Source organism: Amblyomma mixtum, chromosome 2 (genome assembly GCF_055824585.1).
Source record: "Amblyomma mixtum isolate Tamu chromosome 2, ASM5582458v1, whole genome shotgun sequence".
NCBI lineage: Eukaryota > Metazoa > Arthropoda > Arachnida > Ixodida > Ixodidae > Amblyomma > Amblyomma mixtum.
Window position 1 is genome coordinate 43,061,417 of NC_143013.1, and position 25,134 is coordinate 43,086,550.

Consider the following 25,134-nt stretch of genomic DNA (forward strand, 5'->3'; position numbering starts at 1 on the left):
GCTCCTAGGATCGTGTATTTCAACCGCTGGACTTTGTACTCAACTGGTCATGGTCTCGCATCCTTCGGAGGCTGCTTAGCGCTTACGAGTATATTCACGTATACATCAACATACATACCATTTTTCACTGAGTGTTGATTCACTAGGTGTTCACTGATCGATCGTTCGGTCGATGTATTGATTGACTGATCAATCGATCGCTTGATTAATCCATCCAATGAATGATCCATCAACCGACCGACCGACAGATTGATTGATTGATTGATTGATTGATTGATTGATTGATTGATTGATTGATTGATTGATTGATTGATTGATTGATTGCATTTACCTCATGCCTAGGACAGCTTTCTGTTTGCTTTCCACGCTTCACAAGCAGACGTAGACTTCACAAACGCGTTTGTTGTTCTCCTCGACCTGTGCTTTCTAAAGAGTAAAGATATTCTAGCGTATTGTACAGCCCTCTCTGATTACTACATAAGCATTACTTTACTGAGCAGGGCTTGTTCTAACAAACCCATCAATTTCCTTCGTAAAAAAAAATTTCCTGCGAAGTCTTTTTATCAGGGTTAACTCCTTCGCGCTGCTTTCAGCCTCGCCGCCGAGCGCAGCAGATTCATGAAAGCGTGAGATGAAGCGGCGAGAACGAGGTTAACGTATTGCCGGTTCTTGCGAGCATGAATGAACCCTGGGGAACCTTTCGTCTTCGAAAATGCGCACCACAGAAAGAAAGAAAAAATGTCGAAGTAAAAAGTCACATCTCCAGCAATTTGAAATTAGACGAAAGCGCATTCTGGAGTTACGATGACGCCGAAGGAATAAGAGATATAGAAAAGACGTTTTCAATTACGATTTTACATTTGCCGCCGCCGTCGGCAGGCCCCGCGAGAGCAAGCGTAATCATCTCTGTTGAAGAAAGACAGATGCTATGCTACACATAGCCGGCGGAAGCAAACGAAGACAGAGGGTTCCACGCCGGCAAATCAGAAACGACAATATGAGTTTCGCTACCGAAGCACACGCCGCTGGACAAGAGCCGCAGGAGGTCCTCGCTACTTGCATTTATAATATCTTGACTTTTGTAAGAAAAAAACTACGAACGACGCAACTAAATACGCCAAGGTCGGGACCTGATGCACCAGCGGAACCAGATGAATGCGAGGTCATCATCACCGGTCTCTCAAGGCTTCCGTGTACTAAGAAGGCTGTGGCATATATAAACGGCTACTTCCCAGTTTCCCTATGTTTGCTTTTTTCCGCTATCTTAAACTGCTGTTTAATAATCCGCTCACCTGCACCAGGTGGCGCAGTCATCAGACCTGACGTGCACTCTCCGAAGCCACGCGTCCTTGCGGCCGACTGTGTGCTCCATCGGAAGTAATAACTCGGCTCTCATTTCGAGGTGATGAAAGAGAAACATGCACAGCCGAGAGTAATGTCGGTTTCGTTTTATTTTCGCCCTCATCCAGTGGTCATTTGCGCGTTCCGAGGTTGTGATTCGGGACGAGACACTAGGGGCAAATTCCTTATCCAAGAATTTCTACCCAACATTCTTTATCCACGAATGCTTAATCCAAGAATTTTCCAAGAGTCGTTTCGAAAGGCATGAAGCTAAAGGTTACAAGAAGAGGTCAACAGTGAAGGCAACCAAGGCATGCTCGGTAATTTTCGCTGCTTTCCACAGCGATAGCTTAAAAGGTTGCACGCATTAACTTTACTGCGCTGTAATCAGCCCGTGATGTGCCACGAATGGAATAACTACACTACACTAGTGAGGACAGTAGCAGGCTGCGCTGATTTGGTCCCTTTAAGGGCCATGTGTTCGCTGTATAGAGCGACACGGTACATCCTACGCTGTCTCGTCATAAGATTAAACATTGCGGAGACATAACAATAACAGCATTTTTCCTCAGGGTGACATAGCCCCGAGTCGGACTCGTCTCTTGAGAAGGTGGACCAGTCATTGCTGTGACGCTGCAACCTGAAAGTCACGGATCCTCTTCCCGCCCTCATTGACCGCGTGCCCCAAATGGCAGCACAACAAACGCTGCGGGTTGTACGCTGAGGTTTTCCGATTGCTAAGTAGAGAATGCTTCCAATGCAGCCGGCCGAAAGGTTACAAGCCAGTGTAACCTTTCACAGCATCGCCCTTGACAGCATATGCGCTATCATCACTCCACCAGCGCCACGTGTTGCCAGATGGTTGAGGGTACTAGGCGCATTTGCTTTTCCTAGGCCGGCACACGCACGCACACCCTGAGCGTCAACCGCGTCGCGTCGAGCTGAAGCCGCACGCAGCGCGCAGAGCGAAGCCAAGCCGGCCGCGCCAGCTCCATCTCGCTAAGTGGACCAACGACAACGACGCGCTGGGGGTGATTTTCCTCTCTCGCCTGCAAACCTTAGTTCTGCGGCTCGCCTCCTTTGACACCACAATCGATGGCAGACGTTATCCGAGGCGCTTACAAGGGCAACAGCGGCAGCCGCTATCGCCCTGACAGCCGTATTATACCTGCGTGTTTGCAGAGACGACGAGCGAGAACGCAGCGAGTACATTCCCGTGTTTCGCGGCGTCTCGATACGACAATACACTCGTCAGACAGAGAAGAGCGAGAGACGCAAGAGCAGCGAGTAATCCCTCTTTTTCGCTTGCTTTTTTTTTTATCTGCCTCGTCATTTTCCTTTACAGCCTCCTTGTTCGTACCCAGCCCCACGCGCAGAAACTTTCGTCTTCTCCTCTTTTCCACATATGATGGCGCTGCTTTCCTATGTTTCTTTCCACTCTGCGGGCTTTTGTTCTTGCGTCGTCGCTAGTCGTTCGCCTCATTCTTTTTCGATTGTTTTCTGCATTTTTATTTTTTTTCGTCCGCGTCCTTTCCATCCCCCTCTTTCCGCCGCTCGCTATGGGACGGGACAAGTGGCGCGAGTCTCGAAGACGAATGGCACCCGGTCTGGCTCATTGAAATTTATGGCCGCGACGAGGAGGGAGAAAAAAGGAGGGGGGGGGGGGGGGTCTGCACTTTCCCTTTCAGGTGGCTGCCAGTATTCGCAGTGCTCTTGTGTTTGTGACTGCTGTTTCGAAGCAGCGCCCGCCGCCGCCGCCGCCGCCGCCACCTTTGCTGCTGTTGTAAGGAGAAGCAACGGCAGCGCAGTGCTGAGGGACAGCAGGCTTCCAGAGTGGCACTGTTTGTTCTTTCTGTGGTGGAGAGCAGGGGAGGCGCGCGCACTGCAATATGCTGAGTGCCTTTGCCGCTTTGATTGATGCTGCGCTGCTTTTCTCATTTTTCTTTCCTTTTTTTCTTGAGTGGGGGAGGGGGGGGGGGGGAGGGTCGGCTTCCACCGCGGGACAACGGGCTGTCACATTTTCACCGCGTGACATTTCTGCGCAGCAATTTGACCGGCAAGTGGCGGGGACGTCGCCTGATGCACTGTTGTTGCAAACGGCTGTGCCTTCTACCGCAGAATAGAAATCGATTGTCAATAGCAAAAGCCGCTTTGGTAACGCCTTCGTGCTCGTAGGAAGCTAGGTCTGGCGCCGGGGTCTGACGTATCTTAAAATTTCTGGCGAGCAACTGCAGTATCGCAGATTTTACTCCGGCTTTAATAAAATCGTTAAAAAAGGTAAGACAGTACGTGTCGGATAGAACTTTTCGTGAACTATTTTTAGAGCAGGCAAGCTCTAACAACAAGACCATTCAAAGAAATAGCAATGTCTTTCTGACAGCGGTTGTGGATTAAAATAACCTCTATAACGCGGCCGTTGCATCGAAAGGCGACGGGAACCAGTCAGTCTGCATAAAAACAGCCTTTATATCATCTCTTCGTGTACGACACATGGACGATTCAAATTCAAAATTAAGATCCGCAATTGCTGTTTGAAAAATGCCTTAATTGACTTTGTACGCGACGAATTTATCTCTATATTCGACGTGTCTGTTTGTTATGCGCCCTGCCGGCAATGGTCTTGTATTACGCCTCAGTATCTATAAATGAATATAACGACAGAATTTGTCGATGTTCTGAAGATGAGGCAAAATCTGCTGTTTTTGGCAGTAACAGACAACCTGCAGGAGAGATGCGTTCCCTTACAATACTCATGTGGTACGGGAAGGTGTAGGTGTCTTGCGTCAGCGCCGTCATGTGGTATGCCATGTGATGATCTATTTATGAATCAGAAAAAAGCCCACATTTTTTTTTTTTTTTCAGAAAACACGGTGCACCATCAACTGCTGTTTAAAGAACAAAGTGGTCGTCAAGTACGAGAGAATGTATCTGTATTGCGCCTAGAGTAAAAAAGGAAAAAAATCGTTTAAGGGCACTTTCCGACGAAAAGAAAATTTGAGAGCCGCTAATGCAACGTTCATTTCGCTATAGATATATGAGGACAGGTTTGCTGTTGATATTGAAAGCATCGAGGCACGAACTTTCTCCGAGGAGAAGAAAATTTTATTGCGAAAGCAATACTAGTTGCACTTTCAGCCCGTCGCGTAGCGAGGCCGGTAGCTACCAAATAAGCATATTGGATTGGATTGGATTAGATTGGATCGGATTAGATTGCTTTGGATTGGATTGGATTACATTGGATTGCATTGGATTGGATTGGATTGTATAACCGATGCATCCCCACAAGTCTAACCACAAGCACCACCACCAGCTACACTACCAGCTGAACCATGGCGTAGCTACGGATATTGCTTTCGCAATTACCAGGCTTAACTAAGCTAAGCCACAGCCATTTTTTTTTTAGTGTCGAGAATTTCGTTATTTCGGGGATTACCTATATTCATGCTGGAATTAGCCTGGTCAGTAGTATGTGCCTCGCCGTGAGTTGTAGTCTGCACCTCACCCTGAGCGATATAGCACGCGTCATATTTAAGCGACAGCACTCGAGAGCAGCCGGCGACAGCGGCGCCGCCTAGCGCTCCTTCGGACGGTAAAAACAAGTGCCCATAAAAACGCCGAGACCTTAGCAAGTTAGTTACGGCGCCGTATTTGGTGATCCCATTTCTGTGTGCCTCCGCACCTCCTCTCGAGGGATGCACTGCGCTCGGGCGGTGTTTATCAACGAGCAGCTTAGGTGCTCCCACGCCGGACGGCTCGGGCGTGCAGTCTTGGTTCGTTTAACCCCGCGTCTCTCCATAAATAGCCTCACGCTGCTGCTCTTAACGAGCCACCTTGCGTACTGCACACCCCTCCGTATAACAAGCTCTGCCAATGCTTTCACTCCCTTTAAGATCATTTTATGCGCTTTGTGCGCAGGTTCATTCTTATCAGTTTTTTTTTTCTGGCACATATCCTGGCCTTGTTAAAGTGGTTTAGATTTTTTTTTAATGTCACTACAGCATTAAACGAATGACTAATTGGCAGTCTGCGCATGGTCACTACTGGTAATCAATCGCCCTAGTTCTTTTTTTTTTAGGTTTATTGCTGAGCTAGGTTTATTCTACGACTGATGAAAGCGGCTAATCTTTCAAACAGACACTCGACTTTTTTTTTTTTAAGACGACAACAATAATAACAAAAGTTTTGTATTTGTCTTTCCAGTAGAGCTTTCGCGGCCTTAAATATGCAGCACTAAAACTATAAACATGTTTGCTGCAAGACTTTGCAGCTATGACTTTGTCAGATAAGTTTCTAAAGTATTCGGATTCGTCGTAGTCGTAGCACTACTTGGTTTCGTGCACTGTGTTTGCGACACAGTGGTAGTTTGTACCATGTAGCATAAAAAAACTAAGTGGTGCTTCTCCTTTGTCACATCATCTCAGTGCGCCTGACTGGAATTGGCGATAGCTGTCACCGAACATATTAAAATTTAAAATTCTTTGATCCGTTCTGAAAAGTATGCAGGCTCACTGTAAACAGACGTAAACTAATATTAGATATATAGTTGTCGGCACTTATCTTCTGAAATTTCGATGAGGAGGCCTAATGCAATATAATGCATCACTGATGTGTTGGCTATAACAGTAGATAAACATGAGTGCGCTTACATTTCGTTGAGCAAGTAGCGAGACAGAGAGGAAGCATAAACATCATCTTTTGTTTTTAATATCTGTCCCTCTAACCCCTTCCTTAATTCCTTCCTACCCCGCCGCGGTGGCTCAGTGGTTATGGCGCTCGGCTGCTGGCCCGAAAGACGCGGGTTCGATCCCGGCCGCGGCGGCTGAATTTCGATGGAGGCTAAATTCTAGAGGCCCGTGTACTGTGCGATGTCACTGCACGTTAAAGAACTCCAGGTGGTCGAAATTTCCGGAGCCCTTTACTACGGCGTCCCTCATAGCCTGACGCGCTTTGGGACTTTAAAACCCTAATAAAATAAAAAAAAAATTAATTCCTTTCTTCATGGTAGGACCCAGGTGTCCGCTCCCTTTAAGAGTGCTGCTGCGCCTTTCTACATAACTGTTTACCCACCGCTGTGGCTCAGTGGATAGATCTCTAGGCTGCTTAGCCTTAGAACGCGGGTTGAAACCATGTCGCGGCGGCAGCGTTTCGAAATACAATGGGCCCATGTACGGTGCAATGCCAGGGCACGTTCAAGAGCTCAACGTGATCAAAATATATCCGGAGCCCTTAACTACGGCTCCTCTTTCTCTCTTCCACTTTTCATTATATTCTTCTTCCTTTCCAAACGGCGCGGTTGCCGTGTCCGTCTAGAAAAATGACGCAGTTACTGGCCCTTTTATTCCCTCAAAACCATTCTACAGCTACCTCTAACCTCTACACAGACGTACACAAAGCGTCCGAGACGTGTTTCGAAGGGTTTGGCAACGTCCTGCGACCGGCCTCACCGGATGGCAGCGAAGGGGGCACAATACGCGTGGCTCGCAGAAGATCGTCACCTGATCGCAGGGAAGAGCTACGCATGGCCGGCGGCGGAAGGTGTCCCATAAACAGCTCTCGCAGTAGAAATGAACGAGCGTGCACGAGCACTTTCGCTAACATGCATCCGTGCATAATACTACTATCTCGCAAACACGAGCAACTGCCGGCTGTGTTCTGATGGTGATGCTGTTGTCTGTGCTCCTGTTGATCGGGCGAGCAACGTTTGGTCATGGTTAAGCATTGTGGCGTATTGCAGGGAGGGGGGGGGGGGGGGGATGCATGTCCTGAGCCACGATGCGAAGAACACACACTTCATAATGGGAGTGAATAAGAGCTGTGTTGCTTTAGTAACTGCCGCCGCGGTGGCTCAGTGGCTATGGTGCTCGGCTGCTGACCCAAAAGACGCGGGTTCGATCCCGGCCGCGGCGGCTAGAATTTCTTTGGAGGAGAAATTCTAGAGGCCCGTGTACTGTGCGATGTCAGTGCACGTTAAAGAACCCCAGGTGGTCGAAATTTCCGGAGCCCTTCACTACGGCGTCTCTCATAGCCTTAGTCGCTTTGGGACGTTAAACCCACAAAATCACAAATCACAATCGCTTTAGTAACTCACTACTTTCCTCTCTGAATCCGATTTTAGTTTTTAGTCATTTGGCTGTTCAATTCCAACAGTTGCGGGCTACCAAGGCACCAAATGTTAGAGCAAGAATAACTGCTTGAACAATGCCCGCGCAGTTTGTTCGGGTCGTTTAGCATGCGACTAGGAAGTTGTGACTAGCTTTCCAATAATTATGCGTACTAAATGAAATACATTAGACCAACGAAATGCAGCCTCAATTGGGAGTGATAAGTGACAAAAAATTCACGTAATTTGGCTTACGAAAAGCGGCTGACATACAGGCTATATTCACGGCGAGAATTAGCGGCAGGTGGCAGTAAATATTATTATGGAGTAGCAAAATGGTTTATGGTTTATAGGGGTTTAACGTCCCAAAGCGACTCAGGCTATACAAATACAAATGTCTTTATTTTCCACATCAGATGATGTTAGGAGGTGCACCCAAAAAGCGTTAAATGAAGGACGCCGTAGTGAAGGACACCGGAATTTTCGCACACCTGGGGTTCTTTAACGTGCACTGACATCGCACAGCACACGGGCCTCTATAATTTCGCCTCCATCGAAATGCGACCGCGAAGGCCGGGATCGAACCCGCGTCTTTTGGGTCAGCAGCCCAATGCCATAACCACTGATCCACCGCGGCGGCTGGAGTAACAAAAGCGGTGCAAAGAAAATTAATATCCCTGTGCGCCTTCGCCCCTCATGTCAAGCCACAACTTTAACAGAACAGCAGCTTGTATTTTATATTTACTTCTCGTAATAGCGTCGCTTGTGCATCAGTCAATACTAAAAGAATTCTTTGAAATACCTCTGCTGAAAGGTCTGTTTGTCTGTTCGCTAGGTTCGAACGGGAAGCTAATTTGTTTTTTTTTTTTGCAAGACCGTGCACTACTTTGGCTCGGCTTTTTCTGACCACCAATTTGCTTATACTCTTGCGGGTGTTCAGCAAGTCGATTTTAATTTTGGCGTTTTGTGTCTTCGTCTATGAAAGCTGTCAGAAGAGCTATGACTTCAAGCACCGTTTGTAAAAAAAACAAAAAACTGCCCACAAATGCCAATTATGCAGCAAGAAATAAAGTGCGAGTTCGTTGTTCATGGATTCTGGACGTATTTGCGAGTTTGTGAGCCAGTTTTACAGCACCGGATCCGGATACGCGGAACCATGCATGTATGCGCAACAAATACTTGGACAAGGGTGGAAAGTTGGGCGAGTCGGCATCGATGATCCATGACAAAAAGAGCGCGAAAGCAAGGCGACGGGCGAAAACAGGACACAGAGCACAGCGCTCGTGTTATGTGTTCTCCCTTCGTCTGTGGTCTTGCTTTCGAGCTCTTTTTGTCACAGATTTTTTTTTCTTTTTCAGGCAGCAAATGTGTAGAATCTGAATTCTCTCGAAGGACCACCAGGACTAGTTCTACGATGAGCTCGAGGAAACCTGCGCAGCTGTTGTTCGTCTACTCTGCACACGCAAACACAGCTGCGCGCACCCTATATATGCAAAATGTTCGAAAGATTTTGCCCCGCCACACTTCGGAGTGAAGGAGCGTAGTCAAGCATGCATGCGCTCGGTCACAGGTGCGAGTCGTGCACTCAGAAAATACTCGCGCTACAAGATAAGAGGGGCAGGGAAAAGCGATGCGAAGGCAGAGATTTTGATATAAGTAAAAGCGAATTCCACCACTCCGAAAGTCCGAACAAAAGTTAGCGCCGACGCTAGAAATGTTTAGCCCGCCGCGGAGACTCAGTGGTTATGGCGCTCGGCTGCTGACCCGAAAGACGCGGGTTCGATCCCGGCCGCGTCGGTCGAATTTCGATGGAGGCGAAATTCTAGAGGCCCGCGTACTGTGCGATATCGGTGCACGTTAAGGAACCCCAGGTGGTCGAAATTTCCGGAGCCCCTCACTACGGCGTCTCTCATAGCCTGATTGGCTTTGGGAAGTAAACCGCAATAAGCCAATAAACCAGCTAGAAATGTGGGTTGAGTTGCAAGCCTGTTGGTGGTTCATTTGCAAAGGGTTCTCCGATGCGGCAACCCGGACAGCACAGAGAAGAATAGCACAGGGCGCTTCGGGCTGTCTCTCTTCCCTGTCTCATCCGTGCCGCGCAGACCTTTTTTTTTTTTTTTTAATGCAAAAGCCTTAATAGCCCTATTACGAGAATAGCCGGTGGCGTGTGCGTGCGTGCGTGCGTGCGTGCGTGCGTGCGGGCGTACTCGCAGATGGTACAGAAAATCCTAGTGATGGCAAGAAAAGTAGGGTGACGTCATCAAGCGGCCGTACGACGCTCACAGCAAGCCAAGCACCGCCACTTCAGACAGTCCTATACTGTCGTTCGTCTATATATACTGGCCACTGACCGATCTCCATGTGGCGCCAGTTTTCCCGACATTCGTACCAAAATTGACGCAACCGTTTGTCGTACACTGTTGCGGGTGGTGTCATACGATTTCTCGTTGCATATAGCTTACATGTGCTAGTCAAGTTGGAGGATTCGAACCTACGACATATGCACCTTCAACTCTATGTCTTCAGAGACTTCGTGTCAAAACTGTGATTTAACCGTTCCTCGTACAGCATTCCAGGTGGTGCCATACGCACGTGGACGCCACCAGAGCGCTGTACGATGGCTTTAATAATCTCATATAAAATAACTAATGCATGTACAAACATTGCCCCTACAAAATGCAGCCAGGTACAGTAATGCTTTCGAATTCTCACATGTTAGCGGTCTTAAGTGTCTCTGGCAATTTATTTTTTTCGAGTGGACTACGAATGATGTTCACACTGGATGTCGGCATAAGGGGTCTTGAAGCTAGGTTAGCTTCTACTTTTCATTCCTTGCCCTCGAATTTTTTGCTACTCTTTTAAAGGAAAAGTGCGAAATAAATTGAATTGACATGGATTGTATGCTGGTAAGTAAGCGAAGAGTTGTCAACGTCCGAGCAGCTTCGTGATTACGGCCTCGGATTTTCTCGTAATTTTACGACAATGCTCGGCCGCCTGCAGACCGCTTTGTGTTTCGAGACCAAGAGATCACCACAGCAGCTCCTTCGCCCCTGCCTTGAATTCATGCCCCGAGATCTTCCTCTCGAGATGCGTTTCGATGCGCACACCGAGAAAATCGATGCGCTCGCTGCCCCTGTTGAGTCTCTGCGTATCTTGGGTTGTTTCCCTGGGCTGTGTTCAAGACAGTCACGCGAAGGCAACACGCGGCGAAAGAGCGAACGAAAAAAAAAAAAAAAGAGTTCACAGACCAGGGAGGAGCACCTCTCTCTTTTTTGTTGCGTGTGTGTGTGTTTTTTGTGTGTTGCGTTTCTTTTTATCGTTTCTTCTTCTTCATCCTACAACTTTTCCCTCAAAGACAGGCTCATAAGGGCATGAGCAGAACGAGCAAAGATATCTTGCTCGAACACACCGTGGTCTGATTTCGAAGATACTTTTGTTGCGAGATCTTTTTGTATTCGGGCACTTTGAGCGAAAGGAAAAAAAAAAACAAAGAAGCTACTGCACTAATCGTCTGTAACAACTGACAATTAGACCACCTACGCAATCCGATAAATCCCTAGTGAATAGAATGCAGGAGGCTTAGGAGCATTAGTCACGATATAGGTTCTAGTTAGTGTTCGCACGCAGGGGAAATAGGATTAAGAAATACACAGGCAGTGAGCTAGATGAAAAGCGAACAGATACCAAGCACATGAGTAAATGCACCTAGCCATTGCACCTACAGCGTATAGCACAAAGCTAAGTCCTGGGGCTACCCGATCAGTGAGCTCCGGTTGTTCTCTGTGTCAGTAACTGCCGCCGAACAAAGCGCCTTAGGGTCTTGTCTCGGGTACCGCGGGTCTATTGTCCAACCTTCTTAGTGCGCTGGAGGGAAACGGTGAGCGCCTCTTTTACAAACGAAAGCCTGGAGAACTGCAAATGAGGTGTCGGATTATTTCCTCGCAATCACTGGAGTCGACGGCCATTAGGGCCAGTGAGGATTAGGCGTCGGCCACGACCGCTCCTGGAACGAGCAGACGGTGAACGTGACGCGCGCTGGGAGTGGCCAGGTGGGTTTGGAGATACAGAATGCCTTTCAAGAACGACCGAAAGAATGCTGTATGGTGGAAGGGTAATCCTTACACACGATTTTGTCTTATATTTAGTCTGGTGTACACCAAAGCCAGTTCACACGCTAATTACGTTTCAAATCACGGAGATAAGTCATAAATGCGTAAACTCTTAGGACGAAGGAATTCAATCACTTCCTTGACTGATCACAGCCTAAAGCTCAATAAGGCCGAAGCCTTACAAAACACGTAAATGACCTGAAAGTCCAAGGTGTAAAAGGTGTGTTAAACACTGCTGATGCCACCAACAGACCCCCACAGGCTACAGAAAACGAAACGCTGCGGAGAATGCGTTACGTAGACATTTGTGTACAAACGCCTGCGCAGGGGACGTTCTCAGTGTATGGAATTAATGAAGTCGTCTAGAAGTTTAAAGCTTGGCATATACTTCATTTGCGCTTCTAACAAAATTATAGCCTCGGCGAAGCCTTTTCTGTTCCCTCAGCAAATGTAGACCTGTTTGGGGCATAAATTAGACGGCGTTATAAACGTAGGTAGTCCTTTGTGCGAAACACTTCATTTCCTTGGGCCTGTTGCTGCACATTGCAGTCCCTTATACCAACGTCTACAGTTGCGTAAGTCGCCGGTGCGTTGAGCATGGCTTCCGAGGTCTGCATACGTAAATACATTGAGCTCTAAAGGGGACTGACCATGGCGATGGAAATTACTAGGATTTATTCAACAGAAGTAGGTTGTTAACCGAACCGTCAGAGTTAGCATAACTGTTGCAAACTGGTAGACAGCGCTGCAGACTAGGGCAGAAAATTACCATGAAATTTACTTTCGGCGGAATTCAGCCTCTCCTGGAACGACCGCTGGTTCGATAGTTCTAATTTGAAATTCTTCTTAAACTTAATTATGGGACCGACCCGGAAACGAGCTTGGCACCAAGTGTACAAAAATTGTTTCAGGTGAATAGGAAAGCTTAGCTTGCAGAACGTAAAGAAGTGTAGGTTATTGAGTCGCTGTTCTTTGTCATGAACAATTCAAGACCGAAAAGTGGGTGGGGGTAAGCAAGAGGGGGCAGGTGGGTTGAGGGAGGGGGGGGGGGGGGGGTTAGAGAAGTATTTTATTACCGTGTCATTTTAAAATGCTGTTGTAAACAGGCCTTTGTAAATGGCCTTTGTAAACAGGTTGTAAATGGCGACAAGTTAAGTATGTATGATTTTTCTAGCGCATTTGGGTGAACGTGAGGTTTAAGCATAGCTCGGATGGGGAGAACTATAACGGTCCAAGACTTTTGGCCGTCTGACACCGGCATAATTGGATTAAAGACGTCCATTATATTGTTTCACCCTATCGTTAAGCCATGAAGACAAACCATTCCCTTAAACAAAGCTTTTTTTTGTGTGTTCTTTAAAGTAACTTTAAATCTCGGCGGTTACGACGCACGCATGATACAGTTCATGTCTCTGTGCATACTGAGACGTATCTGGGTAATAGAGGCCGAGTTTTTCATTGACAAGTCAGTCCTTCGAAATATCCGACGAGTCCGATGGCAGCTTTCGCTCTCTGTGGTTGCTTCAAAGGGAGCTTTGTTGACACGAAAAACGCAAGTACAAGAAAACATCCTGAAATTTGTCGACATTTCGAAAGTCAAAAGTGAAACCGACTTTAACAATGAGGCATATGTGATGCGTTGGGAAAAACAGCATGCAACAAAAATAATAAACTTCGTGTAAGAATAATTGCATCTCCAACTATTGTCCATTGGCATGCCATTGCGGCATTATGGAAATATTCCCTACGAGCCAGCGCGCTCTTCTTTGCCATCGACTGCCAAGGAGAAATGGTTGTAACGGAGACGACACGCGTAGCTTTTCCGCAAATTGGAATCGCAATGGGGAGAAAGAATAAAAGAGCGGACCTGCATCCGACAAATCAATTAGCGAAAATCTTATCTCTGTCATGGACCAGTGCATGCCCGAGGAGACTGGCCAGTCTTTGCTGAGCAGTTTTTTTTTGTTTTTTTTTCATTAACGCAGCGGTGTCCAGAAGGCTAAAATTGCGCTTTGGTTCTTTCCTCTCTTTTCTTTTTCCGTTCCATCCTGCTGCCGCCTGTAGCTTAATTCCTCCATTTCGTTTTTTTTTTTCCCTAGCCTGGCATCTGCCGTTCGGGGCGGAAAACATGGCTAGAGTACTTTTAAAATCGCAATGAGCGCTTTAGATCTGCGGAAGAAAGTAGCGATTGCTAGAAGCAGGTATGGGCTGGCTGTTTGCCGAGATGGTATTCGATCGCTACATGAGATATCACCGGTGCTGTGTGCATTCCTCGCTTCAGGAGTGTGTCAGTGTGTGGTATAAACACGTCGACAGTGCATCGGTACGCACAGCATTCCGATGCTAGGTTACGAAGAGGTAGTCCCATTCCTTCACGTCTCGCTGGCTGAACTTCTCTAGGATAAAGTAAAAGAACCAGTTGTTTACCCTGCCGAAGCATTTCTCGGCTCGCCCACAAGTGATGCAGCATCATCATCAACATTAGCTTTATCGTTACTACGCATGCGTAGCTGTAAACAAAAAAAAACAAAAAAAAACAGATGAAGGCCTCGCCGCAATAGAGAGAAGAGAGGAAAGAGAGTTCCTCGCGTGCGCAGAGAAATGCAAAAGAAGGCCGGGGCAGGCGCATTGCCTCCTCCAACAGCAAGGCTTCAGAGGTGGAGGGGGGGGTGGGGGGTAGGAACGGGAGTCGGCCGCAAAGCACCGATGCCGCAGCAGGAGCAACGGGGCCACAGCCAGGCAAAGCGAGGAGTGCTCGGCAAATAGGCTGTGCCTGGCCCTTTGCATATTTAAGCGTGCCAAGAAAGACCGGCCGGTTGTTTCGCGCCTGCCGACTGTGCGACGACGACGTCTGCGCGGCTTCCACTGCCTAAAAAGAGGTCGGCCGCGTACTGCTCGGCATCTTTGTGCGCTTTCAGAGGACATTTATTGCGACTTCTTTATGTGCTTTTCGAACTATCTCTGGCCTGTACTTCGGCGCGTTTAAGAGGCTCTGAGAAAGTGAACCGCGCTCGGAACGAGGTTAAGCTTGACTCTGGTCTTGAGACAAGGACCGGCGCACAGCGCGCTATCACAGCGGCTCTTGGATTTGGGCCCCGAGTTCGCGTCGAGGAGCACGATAAAGGGAACACGCCCGAATAGAGTGCCTAGAAAGGCGGGAAGGCATAGGGTTTCACTTATGCCCTTCTTGGTTCGAAGGTCCTTTTCGCTGCGTACGAAAAGAAAGCCCACTTACATACTTACAAAATAGTCGAGAATCACTTCGATCCTTTTCTGCCGCATGAGTTCTTAATGCATTCCCACGAACCAGAGTATTTTTGTTGGTGCAGCCTGATCCAAGCGGTAAAATAAAAGAAATAACAGAGAGCGTACGCGTTCTAGCAGCGGAACCGACGAGTATATTACTGGTGGCCGCTTAGCAAGCAGGATAATTAGCAGGATAGTTATTAATTACTTCATTGTTAGTTTCTACTTAAATTACTTATGATTAGTGAAGGTGTCATGCGCAAAGTACTTCCTCGTATCTCAGATAAATTCAGCAACTGCAAGTTTGGAGCCAAGGGCGGGGACGAAGAAGTCATTACACAGAACTGGCGCCAATGAATGTGTGATATGTTCTTTGTCATCGGCCTTACAATTTTTACTCTGAAAATATATCAACTAGCCCAACTCAAAGTACAAATGAAAGAGACTAAGAGCGTTTCCAACATTTTTTTTTTCTACGCTTCTTGAAGGAAGCGCGGACACTCCGGCGAAGCCCTCGTTACGGTCTTTGGATATCGTCTGCAATTTCTTACTCATCCGCGCCCCAGGAGCGAGCGCTGACTGGACTGGGTTCGTTCTAAGCTTGCGCTGTTACCACAAGGAAATTTTGATTTTCGCGCCCAGCAAAGAAAAATCTTTCGTAATAACAGTATCCACATACGAAATGCACCGGTGGAAGTTACTCTCGACGCCGCGCATTTTGTTCTTTGAAAGTTGTCATAAATGCTCAGAGGACAAAACGTTTACAAGGCGATCATTGGTAATAAATTCGAAATAAATAAAATGGTCAAAACAGTCTTGCTTGAGTGCTGTGGCCGCCAGTACTCCTGCTTTAAATTCTTTCTCCCTCTTTAAAGATTGGCTCACTAATATATATGGCTTGCACAGAGCGTGCAGTTAATCTCGCACCGGTACATAGGCTCTGCAACTACGGTCCAAAAGTAACATTTTCAGTGTCCTTGCGTCCAGTGAGCTTGCCTCTGAATTATTCGCCACAAGGGAATAAGAATGCCGTGAAAATCCCGGCCATGGAAAGCGACGTTTTCTATAGCACGAGACAAGGCAGTGCGATAGGCATCAGCGTGAAAGCGCCAAGAAGGTCATCGGGCTGTGCGACAATTTCTTTCGAGCTCCCACTAAGAGCACTGTGAACGGCTTTGTTGACATTTCTCATCGACGAGTGCAACATGGTGTACTTGTCCTCAGAGCAAGTGCTACGCTTACTGAGGTGCTATTTTTGAAGACACAGCGCCACTGTAATAGCGAGAAACAGAGGTTGCCCTGACTCAGTAGGCGCCCTGAATCCCTAACTGTGCAGGAAAAACAGTAGAAAGCATGAAGATTTATCTGCACTTCTTGTCAGCAACAAACGCTGCCGCATAGTCCGCAGCAGTAATACTCGAGACCAGACTGGGTCCGTTGATCTCGTGGGAATCAATGCTTGTGTGACTAAGGTGCAGCCCTTAAGTTATGAATGTTAATTGTTGGCTCAGCTTGTCTAATTCACTTCAGGCACTTCATTCAACAAAACGAGACGTGGAAAAGCCAACAGCAAATAAGTTTCACCTCATGCACCTAAATCCAAATCACTGACCCCCCCCCCTCTCTCTCTCTCTGAAGTTTACCTATTACACATCCAAAAGATTTCAAGTAAACTACAAGCCTGTGCTCTGGTTCCTTCTGCCACCAGTAGGGGCAAAGACGCAAAACGAGAAATCAGGAGTGAATTTGCAATGCTTTTTTTCTCTTTCTTCGGAGGTGCTCAGACCTCTCCAAACGGGATGATTCGGGCACGATGTTGAAGATGATGACCTTGAAGAAATATATTTACGAAATTTAAAAGAGCGCTTGCTGCAAGTTCCAGAAGCAAAGTCACAAAGACACCAGCTGTAACTTAAGCGAATAGTTCTCACACAGAGAAATAACTCTACAGGACCTTACTTTTGGACTAAAGGTTTTAGTTAAAGCCTAGGTGCTGCAATATTCCGTGTATAAGCAAGGATTCTCACCTAGACTACAGTTTGATGCTTTTGCAACAGATTTTAAAGGTTCTGTTAATGAACAAGTTTTGGCGGTCAATCCGGATGACCCACCCAGGATTCAACAAACCAATGAAATTCTTACACAGCCTCCGCGTAACGTCATTTCAATAAGGACGGAGAACTGGGCGAGTTGGTGGGGATTCATGGCTTAAACTGCGCGAAGAAACGAGGGAACAGCAGAAGAAAATACACGACACAGGCGCCTGTGTCGTGTATTTTCTTCCGCTGTAAGCCGCCGCGGTGGCTCAGTGGTTATGGTGCTCGACTGCTGACCCGAAAGACGCGGGTTTGATCCCGGCCGCGGCGGTTGAATTTCTGTGGAGGCGAAATTCTAGAGGCCCGTGTACTGTGCAATGTCAGTGCACGTTAAAGAACACCAGGTGGTAGAAATTTCCGGAGCCCTTCACTACATCGTCTCTCATAGCCTCAGTCGCTTTGCGATGTCAAACCCCATAAACCAACCAACCATGTTCCGCTGTGTCCTCGTTTCTTCGCGCAGTTTAAACCATAAACGTCCTTTCCCATCATTCTGCTGCCGGCTGCCCTTGCCTCTGACATACAGTCGCCGCTGCCCTACCATCCTCACGCGCTGTATTTTGACGGTGTGTTTGCACACGTGAGACTTGCGGGAACCAGACACGTTGTCTAATCAGTTGCTTTAGTGCCAATGGCCGTGGTGCGATGGAAAAAGACGCCGTGAGGCGGCAGAGCGTCGGTAGAATGCCACAAAGTATCCCGACGTTCTCGCAGCTCCGGCGACGAAGCCACCGGCAAGCGGTTTGGACGGAGGCGCGGCTTCATCAGGCCTCAGGAAGCCACAAGCCTTCCGAAAGCACCCTACTTCAGCTTGTGTGGCCTACGCTACAAAAAGCGTAAGGACCACAAAAACTCGTACACCCGAAAGATCGCCACAGCATGCAAATATAGACAAGTGTGTTATCCCGGCCGCATAACTTGAGCAAATCGGTCAGCCCAGTGCTTGAACCAACAGGGCAGTGCGCTATCAATTAAACAGTAACTAAAGGGGTTAAGGACTAGCAGTCGCTGCGCGTGTGCTTTTGCGCTCGGATGAGAACAAGCTTCACTTCGGGGTCTCAACCTTTGGCTCTTCTTAGAACCCCGCGATGCAAGTTACTACAGCACACACTTGATCTGGGGCTATATTTTGTAACTGTACGCTTCAGAAATCAATGCTGGGCCAGTATGCCGTTGGGCATCCCGCCACTGGTACTAGAGCGTTTCTGAATTGTATTGGATTATAATGTACTGGATAATACCGAAAGTCGAGCTTGTTGGTATAACTTTACTATAGCTAACTTTACTTTAACGCTATAGCGTTAATGGGCTAATGTCCATATTGGAGTCATCATGCCATTCCTGGCACAGTGGTGCAGCGGCTAAGCGATGCGCCATTGCACTTCAATGGCAGGTGCTGCCACCGCTGGCGTTTGTGCGAACCAGGTAGCTCTTTCCGAGCAGCCTCTCCGACCAATCATTAGTTTAACTGCCACCTGCGACGGTGGTCAGTTTTCTCACAGTCCAGTGGGCAGGTTGTGATGACACCACTAAGTCAAGTGACCTAGGTAGCCCAATTAGGTTGCTTCACCGGGGATTTTTCACTAACAGCGCGCACGCCGGACTTCTTGAAGAACGCGAGCTTTAACGCTGTCAGGTTACAGTAGTATCGTAATTTATTTATTTTGCTTGATAGCTAACAAATCAAATCAAATCAAATTTTATTCGTCTGTATGCGTACACATTCATAAATTCTGATCTGCCTAAGCACATTTTGCTTGTTGGCTGATTAGGCAGCAGGTGGAGAAATACCTCCGTATGCATACATTTGTTGTCTAAACAGTCATGCTAACATAAAGAAAAAAAATGTTTGAACACAAAGTAGCACATACGAAAGAACTCAAGCTATAAACAAAATAGCAGATACGAAAGAACTCAAGCTGTACACAGGACAATACATTTGCACACCAATTTCTCGTGTTAGTCATCATCCTACGTTTGTTAATTGCAATACATAGATCATCGGGAATTTCATTAAATGCAGCCGGTACATAATAACTGCGCATCTTTTTACCATAGTTTGTGTAAACCCGTGGCTTAAGAAATCGTTCCGTTTCTCTCAAGGTGACATCTTTTTTTACGGGAGTGTTATATTCATTTGAATAATAATACCGTGTTAACAGAACAAAGTGAAATTGTTCACGAATCTGAAGGATGCCTATCTCATCGTATTTTTCTTTCATGTCAACCGAGTGTAGTTTTGTGCCGTGCGATATAGGGTTCACTATTCTTTTTAGGATAACATTTAATGCTTCTTTCTTGTATTCGGAGCAGTTTCCATATAGATTAATGCCGCTATAGAGCTATGGATTTTGACGGATATAGAGTGTGTGTCTCCGTTACGTCGCAGACGGTGATACATAGCTGTCCGCAAAACAAGAATAAACTTCACTGAGAAGCATTTCGCGTTCCTGGTCAGAAGCTAAGCTAAGCAGGTCTACCAAGCTCGTTCGCACTGGCGAGCGTAGCTGTACCTGGGACGGAGCCTGCAGGCTGGGAGAGAAGCATTGCGGACGGGGCGCAAAGCGGGCCGCCGCCGCCGGGGCTGGCATGCAGTGCCGGCGGCGAGCGTACGATCGATGTCTGCAGCCGGAGGCTCCCAGGTGAGAGAGGCACGGCGGGAGCCTTCCAATCGATGCGCCGCGAGTCACATGACAGGGCCTGCGGCGCTGCCCACACCGCCGACGACGACTACGGGGGGCCCTGACGCGACGCGACGCCCCACGGCGCAGACCGCTGCGAGCGCGGCGCTTAGATGCGCTCCCCCTCAACGCCCGCGGCTTAAGTTACGCTTTCATTGAATCGCCGCCCCAGGTAGCGCGCACGCGGAAGCGCCAAGGCTTTGCCTGGCTCTGAGGACGCGCGATTGGCACGCGACACGCAGCTTGAGAGAGTATCGCCCAAGGTGCTAAAGCCGCGTATGTGTAATGTTTCACAGTTAACACAGCTCGCGTTAATATCGTAACTTCTCTAATGCGGGACGCCAGAATGAGTTGCGGGCAAAAGAAACTCTTCGCAACTAATATTCACGGAAACGCTTCGGCAAAAGCGCGCAAGTTCTACGTTACACGCAATGTGGCTTTGAAAGGAAATGAAGCACATTGAAAGAAATTGCGGCAAGCCGACTGACTTTCGAAGCAGATAACGGAAAGCGCGAACGAAATCGTGAAAGAAAGTAGTTCAGACTGAGAGGTGACCCTCGTATTAATCCACAGCTGATTATATTAGAAAATTCTGTCGTGACATCAACACATCCCATCAAGAAAGCGGAAAAAGTCCAGAAATTCAGTTGTACTTGGCTCTACGATTGACCGGGCCAAACGAGAAGCGGAGCCCAGAGGCCCCCTGGACCACTACTGGTCCTCCCGGAGTAACTTAAGGTCTTCAAAAATCCTCCTCTTTGTCCACCAACACAGACGTTCTTGTTCTTCGTCCTTGTAATGAGCATTAAATGCACACCCCGGGCTTTATGTGACTCTTGCGATTAGTCGAGCCATTTTTAGTACAAGCATGTGCACACTATGCGCTAGGGGTAACAGAACGTTTCCTTGCCTGCTGCTATTTTTTTTTTCGGTATTTGTTCAGTGTGCGGAGACATATGCATTGGGGTTCAATCATTCATTCATTCATCATCAGCCTGACTACGCCGACTGCAGTACAAGACCTCCCCTATATCTCTGCGATTAACCCTGTCCTGTGCCAGCTGCAGCCAGCTTACACCCGCAAACTTCTAAATCTCATCCGCCCACTTATAGCTTTCGGCCGCCACCAGCTACGCTTGCCTTCTCTTGTAATCCTGTCCGTTACCCTTAAGGACCATCGGTTATCTTGCATTCGCATTACATGCCCTGCTCAAGCCCATTTCATCTTCTTGATTTCGACTAGGATGTTGCGTTTGTTCCCTGACTCACTCTGCTCTCTCCCTATTTCTTGACATTACACCAATCATTTTCCTTTCCATAATTCCCTGCGTTGTCCTCAATTCAAATTGAACCCTTTTTGTTAGCCTCCCCGCTCCTGCCCTCTATGTCAGTGCCGGCGATATGCAACTGTTGTATACTTTTCTCTTAAAGAGTATTGGTAAACTGCCACTCATGGTCTGAGAGAATCTCCCAAATGCCTTCCACTCAAGTCTTCTTCTTCTAGCTATTTTAGTCTTGTGGTCCGAATCTTTGGTCACTACCTTCTCTAAGTAGACGTTTTTCCTTACCACTTATACAGTGCGTTTTTACCAATCGTAAACTGCTGTTTCCTTCTGAGACTCTTGAACATTAGTCCAGTTTTCTGCATATGCATTTTATACCCGCCTTATACTTTGCAATTCATCACCTGAGTAACTTGCAATGCATGATATTAGCAAATCGCAGATTATCGTTCTTATTACATTAGCTACTGTTATAGATTTGCGTAGAACTGTTCACCTGCTACAAATATCTTGCCCATATTGCTAATGGCAGTGCTCTAATTGTTTCTTAAAGCATACATCTGATTCTTGCCTATGCCTCGTTTCCTCTTGACCGCTTTTCAACTACCTCCGTTTTTAAGAGCATGCTTGATTCTCTCCATATTATACTTCCTTATGCCGGTTACCTCGCGATTATTCATTAGCTTCGATAGCTCTGCAAGTTCCGTTCTGACTGTAGGGTTTGAGACTTTCATGCCTTATCGTTTCTTAATCAGATCTTTCGTCTCCTGAGAGAGCTTGCCGGTAAACTGCCTAGCCATCCTATCGCATACTTCTACTGCGCACTCCTTAATGATAGCTGTAAGATTAGTGTTCATTGCTTGAGCATTAAGGCTGTCGTCCTCAGTTAAATCCGCATATCGATTCTGCAGCGAAATCCTGACTTCTACTTTCTCTCTTATGGCTAACTCTTTGATGGGATTCCGCCTCACTGGTTTCTACAGTTCCCTCTTCAAGTCTAGGCTGGTTCAAGACCTTTCCATCCTGTGGTCGCCTCATTGCGCCTTTCCTATGACCTCCATATTCTGCATGGTGCCATGCGAGGACACAGCATGAAGTCTGTTTCATTTTTAGTCTCGCCATAGGGGCTTTTCCACATGCACTTTCTGTTCTCCCGTTTGCGTAAGAAGGCATTAATGATCCGCAAATTATTCCTCTCTGCGAACTCTACTAATACCATTCCCCTGCTATTCCTAGAGCCAATGCCGTAGTCGACCACTGCCAGCTCTCCAGCCTGCTTCTTGCCTTCATAAGCCCCATTGTTGTCATCCGCATGATCCGAAGGAACGATTCGTCCAATAGGGGCGGATGTTTGGGCGCGTCAGTATTCAATAACTATACGTTGCAGAGCAGTAGAGGCATTCGACGGACATAGGTGTTCGCAACATACTGCCTGTTCGGTATGCACCTTCTTCGTCTGCTTGATGTCTCTTTTGCGCTGAAGTTTGTAGATGTGCGTTGCAGGTACAGAACCAAGACCATTTTGCAGGCTTTGATTGGTGAATTTATGTCCTATCTATATCAATGGCAGCTTCTTTGGCGATATCATTGTCTGTGCCGAAAGGGCATTCTTGTGCTGATGAACTACGTATAAAACAGCCTGCACAGTCCTAAGTTTTCTTTTTTGTACTCTACATGTGTGTTTTCAGGCGACTGTACTGTGTATTCCGAGTCACTGCGTAAAGAAGGCTCGCATCTGATCCCGTTTAAATTTGCTTTAGGAAACTGCATGCACCTACTGCAAAAAATCTGCACTTTTACTTATTCGGCTCAGTGGCTAACATCATTAGCATTCTTCTCGATGAACTTGCACCAAAGGTGTTATCACAGTAAAACAAGTGGTGAAAAAACAAGAACAAAACTTTAAAATGAACCAGAAAGGACGCGTTTTTCCAACCCTCGACAGCTCACTGGCGCTATGGCATACCGCACCCCTTCATAACGGCTTCCAACAGCGCGAGGAGTGCAGACAACAAAGGCATCGCTCGTTAACGTGACTCACTCATTCAGGGGGAGGCCGTAAACCTTGTGTTAGTGCTGTCCGCGCACGCTTTCACGCGCAACTCTTTGTAGCGCAGCAAAGCGCGACCATAAAGGCTTCCGGCGTGGCGCCAGACCACGACGCTATGAGAAGCGGACGCTGACGAAAAAAGGGAGAAAAATGTGGATAACGGAGAGGAAGGGCAGGCCGGTCACAAAAGGATGCTTTTCTTTGCAGCCCGCTGGTCCTCGCTCAGGCGCATACAAAGCAGCCTTGGATGCCTCGCCCGCAAACATGGTCGCTGTGCCGTTTGTGCAGGGGTGGCCCGGTGAGCTTAGTGAGGAGTGGGAAAGGAGCACCGCTGCGATCGGACTAATGCCGTCTACCAATGCGGCATTTTGGAGAAGAGAGAGATACCATTGAGGAGATTAAAAAAAAAGGGCTCCAAGAGGGGCCTGGAATTCCAGGTGAAAATTAATATCACAATATAAAACTTGATACGCGATAAACAGACAAAAATTAGATACACGCGTGGAACATTGCGCGTGAGAGCTAGAGAAATGCATTCCTACTGAATGCCCTCTCATTTCATCTAAAATATCTTGTCCTTCATCCACTACAAACTTACCTGGACGACATGGGCAACATACATCCTTCTATCTACGCGGCCACGTGTACAGAGCGTGCTTTTGAGGACATTGGCGCCCTTAGTTGTTGTTCAGGGGACTTTCGACCAGGATTGCTATCTACAGTGGCTATGCAGTGTGGGCGAAAATGTGTGTCCCCGGACGATTCCTTCCTCTTATTCTCTTTCCATTCTCCTAAACCCACCCATATAAATCTAATAGCATATCCGGAAGTTGAGGACAAGCGCATTTTACATAGGAAGTTCATGAACGCAGTTTTTCGCAGATTATAAGAATGCACCATAACAATCAATGTATCCTAAGATTCCCCGTCGGGACACTTGTAGTTTGACCTCCTTATATCCAAAAACGCGCCACATTGGATTTCTGTGGCTGTCTTAATTACACAGTGCGAGCGCGGGACAAACTTTGAAAGCAAGGTTTTGCTACGTATCGAAAAGTTAGATCATTCCCAACAATGTTTTCACAACATTATCTTACAATATTCCCCAGTTGGCTCAGAATTAAAAATTATCTCCAAGAAAGCTGGACGACCTATCCTCATAACTGCGCGGTCATGTTCTGCAATCCGCTCTTTTGAAGATATGAGTGCTTTTTATTGACATCACTTTGGCCTTGGACTTGGACAGTTGCAGTAGTCAGCTCTGCAGTGTTGACGGAAAACTTCTGCTGAGAATTGCAGACGCAATAGTGCATGCAAATCCAGCATACTGGTCGTGGAATGCATTCCTCCAATAAAGGAGAAAAACAATATCTCAACTTTTACACACTACCCAGGGCGAGGAAGTAAGAGCAGTAAGTTTACCGTTTCCGCGGCTCGCACTGATAAACAGAATGTAGTGCATAGGTCTTGGTTGTACCAGAATCCTTCGCTTACGCGCAGAACCGTCACTCGCGCACGATCTTTGTCATCACCACTGGCATGAAAGATGCAGAACACATTTCTGAGGAATCTCCAAGAAGCGAGATGCAAGTAGCACAAACGAGGATGTCCAGGTAGCCTGTAACGAGGAGCTCACGCTGTCACGGGTCGCCTGTATTGCTCGGACAACTACCTGCCTTTTTCGTTTGCGAATCGATGCATTGAATTAACCTGTGTACATCACGCGCAACCAGGGAAATCGATGCGCCCGCAGGAACTTACAGTGGTTCTTTTGCGAGACAGGCAAACCACTAAGCAACGCAGCATTACCCGCAACCACGCTCGTGTATAGGTCGAATTAAAGTGTACGTTTGCTGCCTCCTTCATTGAAAGCCGTCCACCCTGCCTAATGGCGAAGCTGGGTCCTCTTGGATAATTATTTAATTCACAATCAAAGAATTCATTAATACACACTCACCGATTCGTTCGTGGGAAACGCGCTGTCTCTTCGTGCACTGCCACTCCCTGCCTCCCATGTCTTTCACCTTTTGTCGGCCATCCCGTCTTCGTTTGAGCGCTATGTTTTCATTTCTCATGTGAACTGAATCACAAAATTACCCAAACCTGCTGAAACCTATCTACAGAGTGGTCGAAAGTTTTGTTCTGTGACGTCAGTGATACCCCCTTCATAGAGGTGGGAATTATCCCATATACATAAGTTGAGGAAACTCGCACCATAACTTTCATTC

At 47.3% G+C, this 25,134-nt stretch overlaps 2 protein-coding genes across 4 annotated transcripts in view; one reads left to right on the forward strand and one right to left on the reverse strand.

Annotated features, from left to right (window-relative positions):
• The window catches only part of LOC149359143 (uncharacterized), a 249,158-nt gene that overhangs the window by 127,512 nt on the left and 96,512 nt on the right, over positions 1 to 25,134 (forward strand). The window lies entirely within an intron of this gene.
• The window catches only part of LOC149359144 (potassium voltage-gated channel protein Shaw-like), a 120,622-nt gene that overhangs the window by 5,881 nt on the left and 89,607 nt on the right, over positions 1 to 25,134 (reverse strand). The gene's annotated exons all lie outside the window — the stretch shown is intronic.